Source organism: Glycine max, chromosome 10, assembly GCF_000004515.6.
Source record: "Glycine max cultivar Williams 82 chromosome 10, Glycine_max_v4.0, whole genome shotgun sequence".
Classification (NCBI taxonomy): Eukaryota; Viridiplantae; Streptophyta; class Magnoliopsida; order Fabales; family Fabaceae; genus Glycine; species Glycine max.
The window spans coordinates 13,156,379-13,162,598 of NC_038246.2; positions in this window are offsets into that span (position 1 = coordinate 13,156,379).

The following is a 6,220-nucleotide window of genomic DNA, read 5'->3' on the forward strand; positions in this document are numbered from 1 at the left end:
CATGCTTCATTGACCACCAAGTAACCGCCTAATCATCAACAAATCTCCCTCCAGAGTCTCCTCTTCCTCTACGTACTCACTCTCCTCTTCCTCTTCAACATCGGATTCACTTATATATTCTCCATCTCTAAGAACCATGGACCTTTTGTTAGGGCACTCATAAGCATAGTGTCCTAGGCCTTGGCACTTGAAACACTTCACATCTCTACTGCTTTTAGAGGGTTCCTCTTGGGACTTTGAGCGAGTTTTTGATGGGATAGGTGTGGAACTACTAGAAGTAGCAACCCCATCTTTCTTACCTTTTTCTTTCCAACTAGAAGAACCAAAGTTGGTAAAACTCCTCTTAGCCACTCCTTTCCTTTTTAATTGTTGCTCTACTTGGATTGCTTTGTGAAGCAAATCATCCATTTCAACAAACTCCTGTAGCTCAACAATATCACAGATATCATTAGTCAAACCATTAAGAAATTGAGCCATAGTTACCTCCTCATCTTCTTCAATCTTTGCTTGAATCATGAGCACATCCATTTCCTTGAAATACTCCTCAACCCCCTTGTTGCCTTGGGTTAGTTTTTGGAGCTTGAATTTCAAATCCCTTGAGTAACTAGCCGGCACATACCGCTTTCTCATGATCCTTTTCATCTCCGCCCATGTATCAACAATTGGCTCTTCATTTCTTGCTCTCTCTTTTTGTAGCTTGTTCCACCACACAAGAGCATAGTCAGAAAACTCCGTGGCGGCAAGCTTCACCTTTTGGTCCTCCTCATAGTTGTTGCATGAGAAAACATGCTCTATTTTCATGTCCCACTCTAAGTAGACCTCCGGATCATTCTTTCCTTTAAAGGGAGGAATGTTGAGTTTAATACCATCAATTCAGTTTTGTCTAGGAACACCATCATTCCCTCTTCTCCTCTTTTCTTCTTCATTATGATCTTTGTTCTCCATTTGATCCAACCTCTCATGGAGCGCATCATCTTGTTGTTTCATTAACCTCTCCAAATGTTGCATCAAAGCTTGCATTTGGAATTGCGAAAGCCCCCCTCCACCATTAGGATTTGTTCCTGCCATCTCAAACAAACAAATCAAACGTAACAAGACAATTATAGTTGTTGTTTGAATACCTCACCCACTCAAGTGTATCACACAATTATGGCTTTTCTCCAATGAAACACTCTTGCCTTTTACCACTCTAATTCCCCTTGAGTTCTTAGGCAATTCAAGAGATTATGGCCACAACAAAGAACAATTCACCAATATGTGTAAGGTAAGGCTAGAGAGAAAAGGAAAAGGTTAACCAAGAAAAAGGCTAACAATGTTTTTAGGCACAAATGAAGGAAATAAAATTCAGAATTTAGGAATTCAAGTAACAATCCTTCATGCAACCAATATATTACCTTAAAGAGATTTTTTTTTAAAGTTCTTCAAGCATGAACCATTCAGCCCAATTTTTATTTTTTTTTTAATTTTCCTTATACGAAATTCTGCTTTTTTTTATAACAAAGAGATCAAAAGGCTTAACTTTTGCAATGGTTCAGCCTAAAAAAAATGAATAAGAAGGTAATATAAATGGCAAAGAGAATAAAGAAGGATGTTACCCAATATTTCCAGCAAAGGAAGTGTTGATCCTAGAACCGGAGCTCTGATTACCAAATGATATGAAACCTCATGGCACAAAGGCTGACTTAGGATCGTCTAGGATTAAACCTTGATGGAAAATGTGGAAATTGATTAAGGAAAGGATGGAAAATAAGGTGGTTAATTTCGTGGGTCTTAATAAGGTGGTTCTTGGCATAAAATGGAATAATGAGATGAGAAAACGTAGGTTAAGTGGTGACTGGACAGAAATATAGAAATGGAAATAACTCAAGCTACAGGGCTCCAAATGAGGTGATTCCAAAACGAGGTGAAAGGTCTCGTCTTGAAATTCAATTTAGGCTCAAGAATCACTTAATTTGAGTGCGTAAAATGAGAGTTATGGCCATGAGATAATTTTGGGCAGAAGTGAATTTTCTCGAATTGTGGTTTGAAAGAACAAGGTTGAAGATGAAAGGAAGGAAAGAATCACTCTTTCCGGCGAGGGCAACACACAATGGTTGTGAAAGTCCTTTGATACAGCCAGGGTGTTCTTGAATCACTCAAGAATTTAGGAGAATCACTCTCACTAAGATAAAAGAGATAAACTCTAATTTTCTGAATAAAACTCAACTTGTGTTTATTGATAAAATGGTTAAGCTTATATAGAAGTTTTACAGCAGATTTTAGTAATGACCCACTAACCTAGAATTAAAATAACTTAATGCCATTAACCTAGGGAATTAAAGGAACTTAATGGCTGAGTGTAACTGAAATTGTGGCAACCAAAAGTCACCCCCAACAGCCAACAAGTCAGCCACCATTTGGTCTCCCAAAAGGCTAATGCCTAGGTTGCTAATTGGGCCCTTATTACAACTTGAACTAAACCTAACTAAAGCCCTTTTAGTTGATTAACCCAAAACATATTTTTGGTCAGCCAACTTTACAAGGATTGGGCCATTATTTAGACAAACTAAACACTCTAAAATTGAGACAAAGTGGTGCCATTTAGTCCTCCTCCATCTGGGCCATGATGCAACTCACAACCTTGGACTTTTCTCCTTGAAACTTGGGCTTGTATTCAAATAGTATGGACAACACTTGTTGAAGAGCTTCCTTGGCTTTCCTTGCTCTAGCCCTTGTCATAGGTCCTCCAAGTCCTTCAAGTGGATCCTTGCCCATGCTCTTGGTCATGTCCTCATCACTAACAATGGAGGAAAATTATAATTCCATTCTTGAAAAATATATTCAATAGTATTAATCAAAGCTTGAAAACTAAAACTGGCCTAATTGGTCAGACCACAACTCAGTGGCTGCACCCGGTTAAGTATGTTGCTCAATTGGGCATGCTTTCCACCCGGAGTGATCCGGCCGGGTCTATGCTCGAACCAAAATAGGTCATTTATCCTTCTTTTTTTCCTCTGTGGAGTGCAAAACTAGGGGTGGGTAAGTGGGTCGGCCTGCCCCACATAAGGACCGCCCGTATAAGCCCGCATTGGCTGCCGACCTGGCCAACCCACCGCGACATCTTATACGGACCTAATAAATTGGTCCGCCCCTACCCCGTGGGTCAAACTGGCCTAATTTTAAAAGAATTTCAATTTCAATAAAAATGCAACGCAATCAAATTATGTTCAACACAAATGTAAATAAAATATCAACAATTAGTCAATTACATCAATAAAATAAATAATATCTTAACAAAATAAAATCCAAGCAATAAATCTAAAACATGAAACTTAAACTTCTCCAACTACAAATGATTTCATATTTGAAGTAGCTTGAGCCTTCTCCATCTCCACATCTTCGTATTCTTTTCCTAAAACTCAAAACGATAATAAATATTAGAATCAACTCAAGTTAAGTGATTAAAAGACAACAATTATTACACATTATTTACCTTGCTCATCAAATCCTAGTAACCAATTTTTAGTACATATCAAGGCTTGCACATTATCACCAAGAAGCCTAGTTCGATATTTGTTAAGCACCCGTGAGCCAATACTAAATGCCAATTTGGAAGCCATAGTTGTAATTTAGATGCTCAAAATATCACAAGCCAACAATGAAAGATCTGGATTAAGCGGGATTCTTAAGGTGTTGTAGTTCGTGGGATTCTCAAACCATGGATTAAGCGGGCTTACGGGCAACCCACGGACCTCGTTTGCCAAAACCGCACAGTCCACGGGTTAAGCGGGGCGAGCCCAAAAATATTGCATAGTCATGGACTATTTAAAAAAATCGGTCTGTTACCTGCGCAGACCGCGGGCTAGTCCATGGACCTGACCCCGTTTACCCACCTCTCTGCAAAACGGTGTCATTTTGATTTCTAGGTTTTTTATTTTAGAAACCCTAACTCGTCATCTTCTCGTTCTCCCTTCGTCGTAGCTTCTCTCGAAGCTTCTTGATTCCTTCCTCTCGCGGCTTCTCTTGTAGTACCGTCATCCACGCTCCATCATCCGACGTCCCAAAGGTATAATTCTTCTCTAAACTGCATTTGCTTCTTCTCCATTGTCAAAGCAAAGACTACTAAATGTTTGTTTTAAGGAAAATTCGGATTTTGGTTTTTCCATTTTGTTCCTTTATATTTTTCCAATGTTTGTGATTGTGTCTGTGCCTGCGCTTGTGGTTTGGTTGATTTGCCTTGCATGTGAGAGAACTTAAGTGTGGTCTTGTGAGATATGGTTGAGTTTGATAGTGCGCGTGCCAAATATGTATATAACTAGAAACAAAATCACACCAGAAGAAGACTCCATATATAAGCTGACTCCTAACTCAAATGATCAAAGCATGAACAATAAATAACAACATGCACATAGATGTAGTGTCTGACTACAAAATTGGAGTCATTGTGTGGAACCTTTTTTCACCACGCCTGTACTTTCATGGCTCCAACTGCAATTGTAAATGACAAAAAGGGTATTAACCGCAGACTATAATTAATAGTTTTTGATCCATTGTCCAAAGAGCTGAAATGCCAATTTCTAATGGTCATGCTTCAAAATTTATTCTATATTATCTAATCGTGGCTTCCAGCCACAACCATAAGCAGTTAAAATAGAGTTATTGAAAATGGAGAACTAGTAAAACTCTCAACTATTGGTTAAAATAGTTAGATGAATTTAAACTATTGAGATAAAATTACTTATTGTTGTATTGGTTATGAAGATCGGAGCATTAGAAATTTCAGTGTTCATATTTGTTCTTAAGCTAAAACATTATGTACTATAACAATCTTGCCTTTTATTCTGACAACATGCAACAATTACCTTTTCAGATTGAAGACAGCAAAGAACAACTATACCAAATTTAATTATTTACTAAATATGTGAAATTATAGTGCTCTTGATAATCTGGAGGTTGTCAATTGTCCAAGAAGAACTTAAGGGCTGTCAAAATTATTTTACCTTGGCTTTGGTTAGAAACAAAATTGCAAAATGAATGTCACTGGACTTCCATATTTTAGACTGTTTCTATACTTTTGTATTGATGATTTTGTTTGTTAAACTTAAAAAAATAAGTAAATTTATTCATAAACATGATAAATTCAAAAAAAGGATGTCTAAATTTAATAAGTGTTTAATTGTATCATAGATGACATCTTGTGAAACACCCACATCCCAAGAAGCATCTAGTCAAAATTCAAGGCCTAATATTAGAGGAAAGACTGACATAGCTTGGGCACATTGTAAGCTCATTTAGGAGGGTGACAAGATTGTTATAATGTGTATTTATTATGATAAAATTGTTAGGGAAGGTGAAATTAATAGATTAAATAGTCACTTGACTGGTGAAAAGGGTCAAGTTTCTTTGTGATAAAAGGTGCCTCCCGATGTTCGTTATCAAATGAAACAGAATATTGAAGACAATAAGAGAAAGAATAAGAAAAGAAGAATTAATGAAGAACATGATTTTTGTTCACCTAGTGAAGAGTGGTGAAGTGAAAATAGAAGTAGAACAACAAAGTGAACAAACACAAAGGATAACTGAAAAAGTGAGGACAAGTGGTCACATTGGGAATTATTTTCAGCCTTGAACCACTCGTGGATCTCAACCTACCTTGAAATTTGTGCTACAAAATAAACAAGTGATATGAAGGTGTGACCTTGCTATTGCTAAATGGTTCATTGATGCATCTATTTCATTTAATGTAGCTAATTCAACATATTTTCATCCTATGATTGATGCTCTCTATAGCATGAGTCCAAGATACAAGGTTTCAAGTATGCATTGTCTTCGTGGTGATTTGTAAAATAGTTGGGTTGATGATGTGCATAAACTTTTAGATGATTATTTTTTCATTTGGAAAAAAAAAACTGGTTGTACTCTTATGGTAGATGGGTGGATTGATAGGAAAAAGACAACTCTTATCAATTTTTTGGTTTCTTGTCCTAAAGGAACTATTTTTCTAAAATCTGTTGATGTCTCTCATGCTTCTAAATCTGGTGATTTGTTGTTTAAGCTTTTCAAGGATGTTGTGTTACGTGTTGGTCCTGAAAATGTAGTTCATATAGTAACTGACAATGTTGCCAATTGTGTTTCTACTAGTAGGTTACTGGAAAAAAGTTTCCTAAATTGTTTTGGTCTCCTTGTGTAGCACATTGCATCAATTTTATGTTGCAAGACATGGGAAAAATGGAGGGAGTTA